The sequence below is a fragment of the Pistacia vera genome, unplaced genomic scaffold (genome assembly GCF_008641045.1).
Source record: "Pistacia vera cultivar Batoury unplaced genomic scaffold, PisVer_v2 Contig829, whole genome shotgun sequence".
NCBI lineage: Eukaryota > Viridiplantae > Streptophyta > Magnoliopsida > Sapindales > Anacardiaceae > Pistacia > Pistacia vera.
The window spans coordinates 431,600-445,856 of NW_022196700.1; the positions used below are offsets into that span (position 1 = coordinate 431,600).

The following is a 14,257-nucleotide window of genomic DNA, read 5'->3' on the forward strand; positions in this document are numbered from 1 at the left end:
TCCCCAGAAAAACACGCACAAAGTAAACTGTGCGTTTTACAAAACTGGAATTTACGATCGTCGCCGCGGAGAAGAAGAAATTTCACCACAGCAAAGAGAGAAGCGGACATGTTTTGTGCCTGGCATACTTTGCCGAGGCGAAACTTCTTGAAAAGTTTCGAAATTACAGAACTGCCACTCTGCTTGCATCTTCGATTGATTCTTTGATCCTCGGTGCTCTCCCTTGGCAACAAGCTTCATAGTGCTTTATCTTGCTTCAGAACTCTCCCAACTTCTGAGATCCGCTTACTTTTGAGTCCAGAATTTCTAATTTTGTCCTTATTTGCTTAAAATGTCCATTTTAACCTGAAACACGAAATGTAAAGAATTAAGCAACAATTCAGGTCAAAATGAACTAGAAAGTACTTGAAATCCGACTAAAAAGTCTAATGAAAACAGTATAATCCACGGATTATCACCTATGCACAAATACTAAATCATTCAAGAATTCATGAACCAACTAATATTCTGTCAGGGCTTATGCACAAAATACTAATCATTCATTCAATAATCTCAGCACAAACAACCTAATAATTCACACTAAGTGTCGTCACATAATAATGAAAATTAAAGGCAGAAAAAATACATGAATGAATCCAGATTTCCATTGAATTGATAACAATAAATATATGTTTAAACATAGAGCCTTCCAATTAGGCTACAATGGATACCTAAATAAGAGTTTAGTTACACATTGACATTAAAGAGAGCAAACCTGAAATTCCCATAAAAACATGAATAATCCAAACCCTATGAAGAATCTCCTTCTCTTTCTGAAAAAAAAAAAAAGTAACTCTCGATTTTGGTCAAAGTGTATCCCTAAAATAAATTACAAAGTCCTATTTATACTTTTCCTTTGCTAAGGGTGTTTTTGGAAAAATACAAGTCCAAGTCGAAGTTGGAAAAGGTGAGGTTTTTATTTTTCTCGCGATCCACGCCACGACGCCAAATTCTTCCACAATCATAAAACTTTGTCACGCCACGGTGCCAACTTCTTCATGCCGCAGCATGAACTTTCTGTCCAAATTCAACTTCTCGCGCTGCTCGTCCAAAGTCAAATGAAAACTGTATAATCCACGGATTATCAAATACCCCCAAACTAAAGATATGCTCGTCCCCGAGCATACCGTACAAAACCTGCGGAAACAAAAACACAGATAACGAACGAAAACAAAAACACACTCAACAAAACTAGAAAATGAACAAAACCAAAACAACTCAAATTCAACAAATAAACTGCCTAGAAATTGCACAAGTCTCAAAAATTGTTGAAAAATTATTACAAGGAAATGTTCAACACTCCAAGAAGTTATAAGCATTATCGACTATCTTCCTCAATCGGTCCACCAAGTAGGTGATCCCCACTTTAATCACATCCCAAATTGCCGGATTATTTTATGCAAAAATGAAAAGTTTATCAAATGGTGGCAGACTCCATAAGCCTAAATATCGAACTACTCTCCACTAATGAGGACTAAACAAAGATGAGAATCAAAAGGTCTTTAAAAGGTTGTATCGTTAGGCTCGGGTAGTGGGTTCCAAGAAAAGGATAGGAAAAACAAAGTAAGAGAACTCGGTTTTGCTTATGCAAACACTCAAGTCAAAGCGAACTCCACTTCTTTTCAACCAACAATCAACATGTCCACTTGTTTACCACCCTCAAACTCGTATCCTCCTTATTTTTGAAACCACAAATGTGCAAGTTTAAGGTGTACGTGGCGTTGTTAAACTTGAGATCGCCAAGTACTGCTAGGCAGTTTTTAACGCGGTTACTGGTTTCCAACCGATATACCCTTAAACCCAACAAACGAATTTATTACAGATTTTTTTTTTTTTTTTTTTAATGAACAAACAATCAATTGAATTGAGGTGAACTACCTCTTTTATACTTTTTCTTTTTTCTACCCTTCTCACAACCCCCAAACTATTCTTTTGGTTTATTCGTACAACTCTTCTTCTGTTCTTTGTGTTTGCACTAAGGCCGAATTCTCCTAAGGGTACGACAAAGTGTTTAGAGTTACAGGATTGGACAATTTTCGGTTTGCCAAGAAAAATAAAGCAATACTGATTCATACGGCTCAAACAGGTGACTAGGGACAATTTCATTCCTGGGTCGGCTAGAAAGGCTCAAACGTTCCAACAAGGATGCCTAAATCATCTCCTCATCCATGTCTAATCCTGGAATTTTGCCTCAAGCACTTCTCTACTAGGTTCTAGAATCCACCAACATTATCAAACTTCACCTAATCATATAAAATGAATCTAAGCATTTCGAAATAAATGAACATTGTGGCTAAACCACTCAATAAACCTCAATAAAAATCCAATCAATACGCAAAAACTTAAAGCAATGCTTAACATTTCTCAACAATAAGATTTCAACAACTTAATTATCGTAATTGATTTGTACAATTCATCATCGGCAAAAACAAACAACTAAAGAAAAAAAAAACTAAATTTTTTTTTTCAGTTTAAGGTGTACGTGGTGTTGTTATACCAGAAGTTGCCAAATACTGCTAGGCAGTTTTTAAGGCGGGCACTGGTTTCCAGCCAATATACCCTTAAACTATTCTTTTTTTTTTTTTTTTCAGTTTAAGGTGTACGTGGCGTTGTTATACCAGAAGTTGCCAAGTACTGCTAGGCACTGGTTTCCAGCCAATATACCCTTAAACTAGGTTTTAACTAAAAATTTCCTACCCCCAAACTAAACATGACACTATTCCCAATGTTCCATTATGCATAAATCAGGAATAGAAAAAAAATAAAAACACATAGGTACGAGAATGCGCCCTGGTTAATCCATGAAGTGTCGCTCCACAATGAACACCCGGTCTCTGACTTTTCATCACTCATAATCTGTCAAAACAATTGAAACTATGGTGTCCCTTATGTTAGCACAAATTCACATCTAACTTGAAAATATTACAACCTAATCTTGTCCTTTCAACAACTAAACAAAATCCAAAACAAAAATAAAACTGAGTTTAATGTTTAGGATGAACAACAAAAACAAATAACAACAAATAAACATAAAAATAAACACAAACAGGTGCCCCAGCTCATTCGTCTTCTTTCTCATCTTCCTCATCTTCCTCATCTTCCTCGGAGTCCATCCACTCATCTGAGTTCCAGTCGGCCTATTGGTATGCTGAAGTGTCAACATTTAGCTCCTTAAAGCTATTCTTCAGCATCTTATGCGTCATCTGAGTCTGCTTCACCACCCAATCCTGACGTCTTTTCATATATTTCATCATATCCATCATCTGCTGCATCATCTATTTCTGTGTACCTGTGGAGCTGGATGATGTAGCAAGGCTTGTTCTTTGCCTTTTTGCCCCTGCTCTTGGTTGCGCAGCTTCCGTACGGTCAAGATGCTTCCTGTAATACTTTGAATCTAGGACTAGGGCAGCATGAATACGGTGCTCGTCATCCTGAACCCTGACTCCAGCTTTAAGGCATAAGGCTGTGATGAGATGTGGGAACCCGTAACTTGTTCGCCCTGGTTTGCATACTAGCTTGATGTTGTTCAAAATAATGTCTCCCACATCAATACTCTTCCCTATGGCAATAGAGTAAAGCAATACCGCCTTCTCATGAGTCACTGTGCTATAGTGTGATTCTGGCATTAATTTTGCACAGACAAAATATTGCCACAGCCGAGCCATCGGTGTCAACTGCGTTCCCTTGAGCGTCTTCTTCTGTTTCTTTGACACTTCCCACTCTACACCCGGTTTTCCAATGACCGGAAGGATTACACTATCCTCAAACCGTGATCTCTTAAATTGCACATACTCATCCGTGAAATTTCAGGCAGGTGATAGAAATCATTGATCTCCTTTGCCGTAAATTTCACATCCTCCCCTCTTACAAACACAGTATCTTCATGACAGTCTGGGAAGTTGGCATAGAACTCCCTTACTAACGGTTCTATAGCCGGATGTTCAGGAGCACGCATAAAAATCTCCCAACATCTCCCTCTACTCCAATCCAAGGCTTGACTTGCAGTCAACCCGCGCTCCGGGATAATATCCTTATCCTTTCTCTGAATTGCCCTCTCATATCTTTTACGGGCGTCATCATTCACAAAACGGTTGTCAACATTCTTCCCCTTATTCTTACTCTTGCCTCTGTATGGTTGCTTAATTTTTGGAGCCATTTTCACAATCTAAATTCACTCAAAAATTTACCCCAATAATTCAAACCTAATTGTTCTACACAATCAATTCAATCCTGCACAAACAACCAACACTTCCAAAAATTCGCACTTTACCCCCAAACTACAACTTTTCAATTTCACACAAACACTTCAATATTTCAAAAACCCATACTCCTCACAATCACCCCATGCACAAACTACTCTTCATCTAACAATATCAATGCTCAAAATCATCCAATATTCTCAACTCAATTGAAATAAAAATTTTCAGATCTACAATTAGAAACTTAAAATTTTTCGATAAAAAGCCTTGGGTACTTGAGATTTTACCAATATGAAGGAGTATTCACCACCAATTGAACCAGAAATAACCCAGATTGAAAAGCCCCAAATTTTGGATCCACAAATTTTCGTGAAATTTTCGCAAAAATTGTTGTTGAAATGGGTTGATTTTGTGTTTAGGAGGGTTATGGAGTAAGAATTTTGGTTGAAAAGCACTAGGGAGGCAAAAGGTTGAATTTTGAAAAATTATCTCTCAAATGAAAATGAAAAGTCGCGTTACAAATGAAAAAGAAAAGTGGGTATTTATAGAAAAGCATCGTCGCCGCGGCAAAGAACAAGCTTCGCCGCGGCGACGTTCTTCGTTCATGAAACCTAAAAATTTCCTAGGTTTCGCCGCGGCGAAGAAAAAATTCTTCGCCAGGGCAAAAACTTCCCGAGGGTACAAGGCTTGCTTCGCCCCGGTGAAGAAAATTTATTCGCTGCGGCGAAATGCCTTAGCCAATTTTTGAAAAAAAAATTTTCTTCTTCTTCGCCGCGGCGAAAACTTCCAGGAGCTAACCTAAATTTTCAGGTTTCTTCGCCGCTGCGCTGTTGAAGTCTGGAACATTTTCATACCTTTCTTTTTCTGAAGATTTCACTTGAAACACCCAAAAATACAAACAGTAAAATCATACAAACTTATAATGAAATCAAACAAATTCAAACAACCAAAAAGAAAAACAAACAATTAAAAACACTTGGGTTGCCTCCCAAGAAGCGCTTGTTTTTAGTCGATAGCTCGACTCTCTCAATCCTTCAAATTGGGATGTCAAGCCAGATAGGGATGGAATTGCAACTCATCACCCTATCAATGTATGGCTTAAATCTCTATCCATTGACCGTGAAAGTGCCCTTCTCATCATGTGTAACTTCCACCACTCCGGATGCATGAATCCTTGTAATAGTGAATGGTCTGGACCATCTAGACTTAAGTTTTCCGGGGAATAGCCAAAGTCTAGAATTGAACAACAACACCTTATGTCCTACTTCAAATTCCTTTCTCCGGATGTGCTTATCATGCCACCTTTTTGTCTTCTCCTTATAGATCCGGGCATTTTTATATGCTTTGAGACGAAACTCATCGAGTTCGTTCAAAGTCAGCATCCTTTCTTCTCCAGCAGCTTTCAAGTCCATGTTTAACTACTTAACTGCCCAATACGCTTTATGCTCGAGTTCAACCGGTAAGTGACATGCTTTCCCTTATACCATCCTGAATGGAGACATAACAATCGAAGTCTTAAAGGCAGTTCGATATGCCCATAATGCATCATCAAGCTTCCTTGACTAATCTTTCCTAGATGCATTAACTGTCTTTTCCAAAATCCCCTTGAGTTGTCTATTCGACAGTTCCACTTGCCCGCTCGTTTATGGATGGTATGGTGTTGCAACTCTATGTGTCACTCCATATTTACTCAACAGTGCATCCATTTGCCTATTGCAAAAATGAGATCCTCCATCACTAATGATTGCCCGTGGTACCCCAAACCTTGAGAAAATATTCTTTCACACAAACTTAATCACTACCCTAGCATCATTAGTCGGCAATGCAACTGCCTCAACCCACTTTGACACGTAATCCACCGCAACTAAGATAAATGTGTTTCCAAAAGAATTTGGGAAAGGACCCATGAAATCAATCCCCCACACATCAAAAAGCTCAACCACCAAAATGTTGTTCAACGGCATCTCATCTCTTTTCGAAATATTACCCATCCGTTGACATTGGTCACACTCTTGAATCATCCGAAAGGAATCCTTAAAGAGGGGTGGCCATTTTGGAGGAGCTAGGAACAACAGCGCCAAAAACTTGATGCGTGTTTCCTACAACATGCAATATGTAGCAAGTATACTAATCACACAAGTAATATAATGATGAGTGAGTATCGTTCCCACGAGGATTGTTAGCTAAGCACTAAGTATTCTACCGTTTTCCAGTTGGAGCAATCGAAATATTTGGATTGATGGGAGCTATTTCTAATTAATCTGAAAAATAAAATTTAAACTAAAGTTATCTACGAATGCAAGATGAAAATCACGGAAAGTAATCAATTCAAGTAAAATGGTTAGGGTTTTGACTTCATTTGGATTTTATGGGTTAAACCTAAAAATTACACTACATTCACATTCATATGCATTGACTGTAAACCGAACTCACTAGGGTGTTAAACATACCTTCTCAGGCTATGTTTTCCTATTCTTCCTTTTTAACCTTCCGCACCCAGCAAATTGAAAGTTAACAATTCCAAACTCATTAAGCAAAAGAATTCTACAATGATTTCATTAATTCTTGAAACTATCTCTAGCATCCAATACTATAATGGTGATTACCCAAGAAGCCTAATATGAATTATTTCTCAATCTCATCATGTTCATCACATAAAACATTTAAAACTTAGAGTAAACACACAATCAAAGCATTTTCATATGAACATAACATGATCAATAACTTAACCCATTAGAAATCCGAATTACAATCAAAACCCTAACCCAAAATGGGTTAGTTCATAGCTAAATTAACACTACAAATACGAAAAACAAAAATAGCCAAGTTCAACATAATGGAAAAAGAGAGAGAGGACAAGAAATCTCCCCAAATGATGAATCCTTCAGTTAAAAATCCAATATTCCCCTTTCTAATCGCTAAAATCTCTCCAAACTAAGCAAGAACAATGAAAAAGTGGCTAACCCTACTTCCTGGACGTGACAATGCCTTCGAATGCTTTCTATCTCCTCCTCCGGGACACAACTCCGTATCATTTGATCTGTATAGTGTCTGTATAGAAATGGTTCTTCCCAAAAGTAGTACTTAAAATCTGAGAAAAATTTTCTCTTTTGCTGGTATGTCATACCACTTGGGAGCACCCTTGATGACAAATAATTTGCAAAATCCGCATACCATGGTGCTTCTTCCACTCTCATCAACTTCTCATCCAGAAATGATTCTTTAATTGGCATTTCCTGCTCATTTCCCTTAATTGGTTTCTCAATTCTCGACAAATGATCAGCCACCACATTTTTCGACCCCTTCTTGTCTCGAATTTCCAACTCAAACTCCTGAAGTAGTAAAATCCATCTTATCAACCGAGGTTTTGCTTCTTGCTTTGCCAAAAGGTGCCTGATTGCTGAATGGTCCGTGTAGACGATCACCTTTGCACCTAACAAATAAGAACAAAACTTGTCAAAAGCAAAAACTACAGCCAACATTTCTTTTTCAGTGGTGGTGTGATTCAATTGTGCATCAACGAGTGTTTTGCTAGCATACTGAATTGCATGCAACACTTTGTTTTTCCTCTGTCCTAAAACTACCCCTAAAGCAAAATCACTAGCATCACACATCAATTCGAAAGGTAATCCCCAAACGGGAACTGCAATAATAGGTGCAAATACCAATAATTTTTTCAGAGTTAGAAAGGCATGCATGCAATCATCAGTAAAGTAAAAAACAACATCTTTATTTAACAGATTGCAAAGGGGTTTAGAAATCTTAGAAAAATCCTTGATGAAGCGTCTGTAAAACCCCGCATGCCCCAAGAAACTTTGAACTGCCTTGACATTTGATGGTAGTGGCAGCTTCTCAATCACTTCCGTCTTTGCTCGATCAACCTCTATCCTATCCTTGGAGATCCTATGCCCGAGCACTATCCCCTCTTGGACTATGAAGTGACATTTCTCCCAATTCAGCACCAAGTTTGTCTCCTTACATCACTGCAAAACAGAAGAAAGATTAGTTAGACAGCTATCAAATGATGAACCAAAAACTGAGAAGTCATCCATGAAGACTTCTATAAACCGTTCCACCATGTCTCCAAAGATTGACATCATGCATCTTTGAAATGTTGCTGGTGCATTGCACAACCCAAAAGGCATCCTAAGGTAAGCAAAGGTGCCGTAGGGGCAAGTGAAGGTCGTTTTCTCTTGATCCTCAAGAGCGATGGCAATCTGGTTATATCCTGAATACCCATCCAGGAAACAGTAATAAGCATATACTGCCAACCTTTCCAACATCTGATCAATGAAAGGCAATGGAAAATGATCCTTCCTTGTCGCCTCATTCAATTTACGATAATCAATGCATACTCTCCAGCCCATCACCGTCCTCGTTGGTATCAACTCATTACTCTCATTCCTTACCACCGTGATACCTCCCTTCTTCGGAACCACTTGGTACCGGGCTCACCCATGGGCTATCGGAAATGGGATAAATAATCCCTGCATCTATGAGTTTCACCACCTCTTTCCTAACCACTTCCTTCATCGAAGGATTCAGTCTCCGTTGTGGTTGCACCCTAGGCTTAAAATCATCCTCCATGAGTATCTTATGCATGCAAAATGATGGCGAGATACCTCTAATGTCCGAAATTTTCCATCCAATTGCTAGTCTGTGTTCCCTCAACACCCTAATCAACCGCTCTTCCTCCAATATACTCAAAACTGAACTAATGATCACCGGGAAGGTTTCTAAGTCTCCAAGGTAAACATATTTGAGGTGAGAAGGTAAAGGTTTCAATTCAACCTTTGGAGGTTCTTCATTTTTTTCCTTTTCCTTCTCCTTATCAAAATCAAACTCCTCAAATTCAATATCTTGACTCTCATCAATCGGTTGAAGTGCTTCTAACATCCTAGCACAATTATTACTCGCTGACTCCTCTATCTCTACTGTTTTTGATTTGGATATACAAGCTTCAAGAGGTAATTATGGGGTGTTTTCTTTCATAGATTCCTCCACGAATTTGTCCACCTTATCGACACTAAAACATGAATCCGTTTCAGCCGGAAACTTCATTGCCTCAAATACATTGAACGTTACTGTTTCGTCTTGAACCCTTAACAGTAACTTTCCTTCCTGTACATCAATTAATGTTCTCCCCGTGGCCAAGAATGGTCGGCCCAAAATCAGAGGAATTTCCTTATCCTCTTCCATGTCCAACACCACAAAATCTGCTGGAAAAATTATTTTCCCACCTTCACCAACACATCCTCTACTATCCCCCTCATGTGTTTTATTGACCTATCTGCTAGTTGCAATGACATGGTCGTTGGCTTCACTTCACCAATGCCTAATCTCCTGAAAACAGAAAAAGGCATCAAATTAATGCTAGCTCTTAGATCACACAAAACACGATCAAATGTAATATCTCCTATAATACAAGGAATAGTAAAATTCCCTGGATCTTTGAGCTTTGGAGGTAGCTTCTTCTGAAGGATGGCACTACACTCCTCCGTGAGCATCACCGTTTCCTCATCGTCTAACTTCCTTTTGTTTGATAAGATTTCCTTCAGGAACTTTGCATAACTCGGCATTTGCTGCAATGCATCTGCAAAAGGAATGTTAATATGCAATTTTTTTTTTAAATTTCAATAAACTTTGAAAATTGCTTATCCTGATTCTTTTTCTTCAATCTCTAAGGAAAAGGCACGGGTGGGCTATGATGTGCCAACTCTGGTGGTATCTCGGGAAATGACAATTTCTCCTTCTTCTTTTGCCTTTCATCCTTTTTCTTTTTCTCTTCCTCCATACCACTTGGTTTCTCTTCAGCAACTATCTCTTCATCAACTTCCTCATCAGAAGCTTCGTTTCTGGGTTGCTCAACCTCCTTTGAGGCTTGCTCTACCTCTTCCAAAACCGTCCTACTTCTCAACATTAAGGCATTTGCTTGCTCACGTGGGTTGGTTACTATATTGCTTGGTAAGGAATCCTGCGGTCTCTCATTAAGCTTTTTGGCCAATTGGCCCATCTGTACCTCAAGATTCCAAATGGACGCCCCTTGATTTCTAAAATTCGTCCTCGTCTCATTCATGAATCCCATTGTCTCCTGCATAAATTTCCCAAACATCTCTTCCAACTTTGTCACTCTTTGATCTCCCGGTCGATTAGTCACCCTTGGTTGGTTATTTGGAACTGTCCTCTGGTTCCATTGGTTATTTTGCTGGTTCTGATTTCCCTAAGCCAAATTTTGATGATTTCTCCACCCCAGGTTGTATGTGTTGGAGTATGGATTGTTTGGTTGTCCCTGATTGCCTGCCAAGTAATTCACTTGCTCCGTTGATGAAGATGACGAAGCAAATGTGTTCCCAACTTGACATTCGCTGCTCACATGGTTTCCTGTACAAAAATCACACGTTAGTTGAGGTGCTTGAATAGAGTGTACCTGCATAGTTCTCAACTATTTTTGAAGTGCAGTGAGTTGGGTTGAGATGGCTGTGAAGACATCAACTTCATGAAGACCCGAAGATTTCCTTGTTGTTGCTCTCTCGTTTGGTCTTTGATAGTTGTTGCTTGCCAAAACCTCAAGCAACTCATAGGCCTCTTCTGGTGTCTTATTCTGCAAGGCCCCTCCTGAAGCTGCATCCACCATGGTTTGCACATTACCCATCAATCCATTGTAGAAAGTTTGGACTTGAAGCCAAACTAGCAACCCATGGTGTGGACATTTCCTCATAAAATCATTGTATCTCTCCCAAGCCTCATACAATGACTCGAAATCATCTTGTAGAAATGATGTGATATCATTTCTCAATTTTGCTGATTTAGCTGGAGGAAAGAACTTGGTAAGGAATTTCTGTGCTAGATCATTCCAAGTTGTTATAGTCCCCGGTGGTAATGCCATTAACCACCCCTTGGCTTTATCTCCCAATGAGAATGGGAATAACCGCAGTCTAATAGCATCATCCGAAACTCCGTTCGACTTGAAGGTGTCACAAATTTCCAGGAAATTTGCAATGTGCTGATTCGGACCTTCCTTCAAATCACCATTAAATCTAACCGACTGTTGGATCATTTGGATGATTGCCGGCTTGATCTCGAAGTTGTTTGCTTGCACAGTAGGTCTAGCAATACTTGACCCACTTCCATTCACTGTGGGAACTAAAAATTCCCCAAGTGTCCTATTTTCTGGTTCAGCCATTTCAATAACTATTTCTTCTGCTTCAACAACTAAATCCTCTCTTTCTCTTCTCTCTTTGTTACGTTGTCAAACAATTCTCTCAATCTCAAGATCAACAGGAACCACTGATTAACATCTCGTTCTTCACATAAGCTACAAAGACAGAATTGAAAGAACGTGAGATCACAAACCAACTAAAAAATAAAAACAAAATTAAAAACTCCAATCTAGCTAACTATAGACAGACTCAATGTTAACTTAAAACAAGTCCCTGGCAACGGCGCCAAAAACTTGATGTGTGCTTCCTACAACATGCAATATGTAGCAAGTATACTAATCGCACAAGTAATACAATGATGAGTGAGTATCGTTCCCATGAGGATTGTTAGCTAAGCACTAAGTATTCTACTGTTTTCCAGTTGGAGCAACCGAAATATTTGGATTGATGGGTGCTATTTCTAATTAAACTGAAAAATAAAATTTAAACCAAAGTTATCTACGAATGCAAGATGACAATCACGGATAGTAATCAATTCAAGTAAAACGGTTAGGGTTTTGACTTCATTCGGATTTTATGGGTTAAACCTAAAAATTACACTACATTCACATTCATATGCATTGATTGTAAACCGAACTCACTAAGGTGTTAAACATACCTTCTCAGACTATGTTTTCCTATTCTTCCTTAATAACATTCCGCACCCAACAAATTGAAAGTTAACAATTCCAAACTCATTAAGCAAAAGAATTCTATAATGATTTCATTAATTCTTGAATCTATCTCTAGCATCCAATACTATAATGGTGATTACGCAAGAAGCCTAACATGAATTATTTCTCAATCTCATCATGTTCATCACATAAAACATTTAAAATTCAGAGTAAACACACAATCAAAGCATTTTCATATGAACATAACATGATCAATAACTTAACCCATTAGAAATCCGAATTACAATCAAAACCATAACCCAAAATGGGTTAGTTCATAGCTAAATTAACACTACAAATACGAAAAACGAAAACAGCCAAGTTCAACATAATGGAAAAATAAGAGAGATGACAAGAAATCTCCCCAAATGATGAATCCTTCAGTTAAAAATCCAATCTTCCCCCTTCTAATCGCTAAAATCTCTCCAAGCTTAAGCAAAACAATGAAAAAGTGGCTAACCCTACTTCCTGGACGACCTTTGGCAAAAAGGTTAAGTGTCCCTTTTATACCTCGCCCCAAATTTCTCAGAAAAACCCGCACAAAGTAAAACTGTGCGTTTTACAAAACTGGGATTTACGACTGTCGCCGCGGCGAAGAAGAATTCTTGCCGCAGCGAAGAAAGAAGCAGATTTTATTCGTGTCTGGCGTACTTCGCCGCAGCAAAGCTTCTTGAAAAGTTCTGAAATTACAGAACTGCCACTCTGCTTGCATCTTCGCTTGATTCTTCGATTCTCAGTGTTTTTCCTTTGGAACAAGCCTCATCGTGCTTTACTCTGCTTCAGAACTTACTTAACTTCTAAAATCCGCTAACTTCTGAGTCACAAATAACCAATTTTGTCCTCATTTGCTCAAAAATGCCCATTCTAACCTGAAACACAAAATGAAAAGAATTAAGCAACACTTCAGGTCAAAATGCACCAGAAAGTACTTGAAATCCGAATAAAAAGTCAAATGAAAACTGTATAATCCACGAATTATCAGAAAGGCTCAAACGTTCCGAAAAATGTCTAAATCATTTCCTCAACAATGTCTAATCCTAGAATTTCACCTCAAGCACTTCTCTACTAGGTTCTAAAGTCCACCAACATTATCAAACTTTACCTAACCACATAAAATGAATCTAAGCATGCCGAAATAAATGAAAATGGTGGTTGAACCACTCAACAACCTCAATCAAAATCTAGTCAATAAACAAAAACTTGAAGCAATGCTTAACATTTTTCAACAATAACATCCCAAAAATCCTAGTCTCATCATGGACTTATGCAATTCATCATTGGCAATCACAATAAAAATACAAGCTTAATTGAAACAAAATCAAAATTTTTTCAAATTTTCCTACCCCCAAACTAAAGATGACATTGTCCCCAATGTCAACTTATGCATAAATTAGGAATGGAAAACAAAATAGAAAAAGGTACGAGATAGTTCCTTGATTAATCCGTGAAGTTGAAATTCCGCTCAACATTGTGCACACCCGGTCCTCAGCTTTTTCATCACCCACATTCTGTAAAACAATTGAAAACTGTGGTGTCCACTATGTTAGAAAAATCCACTGACTAATATGAAAGTATTACAACCCTAATCTCATCTTTACATCAACTAGATTTTAAAACAAAAATGAAACAACTAAAACAACTCACACAATCCCAAACAAAAATATCAACGGAGTTCAATGTTCAAAATAAAAGAAAAACAAAAACAACTAAACAAAAATAGAAATAACGAAACTAAAATAGGTGCTTAGGTGCTCATTCTTCGGCCTCCTCCTTTTCCTCAGCGTCATCCTCTTCTGAATCAGAGCCCATCCATTCATCTGAATCCCAGTCTTCCCACTGGTGTTCTGAAGTATCAATCCTGACGTTGTTGCAGCAGCTAATTTGCAACTCATGTGTCTTCCTAGCCTGCTCTGCCAGCCACTTGTGACGTCGCTCCATTCTTTTCATCAGACCCATCATTTTCTGCATCATTTCTCTCATTGGGACTATTGAACCGGATGCTGTGGTTCTCCTTCTCTTGGTGCCTGATCTAGGCCCTGCTTCTGTTTGAGGTGCAAGATGTTTTCGGAAGTAGGCTGTGTCGAGGACTGGGGTAGCATGGATCAGTGGCTCATCAGCCTATACCTCGACCCCCACCTTAGTGCAC

General features: G+C 38.6%; 1 non-coding gene across 1 annotated transcript; it reads left to right on the forward strand.

Annotated features, from left to right (window-relative positions):
- The first annotated feature begins 10,930 nt into the window (after nucleotides 1-10,930).
- On the forward strand, nucleotides 10,931-11,037 carry LOC116118025. Its single transcript, XR_004126078.1, has one exon. It is a non-coding gene; the product is annotated as a small nucleolar RNA R71 (small nucleolar RNA).
- Nucleotides 11,038-14,257: the final 3,220 nt, after the last annotated feature.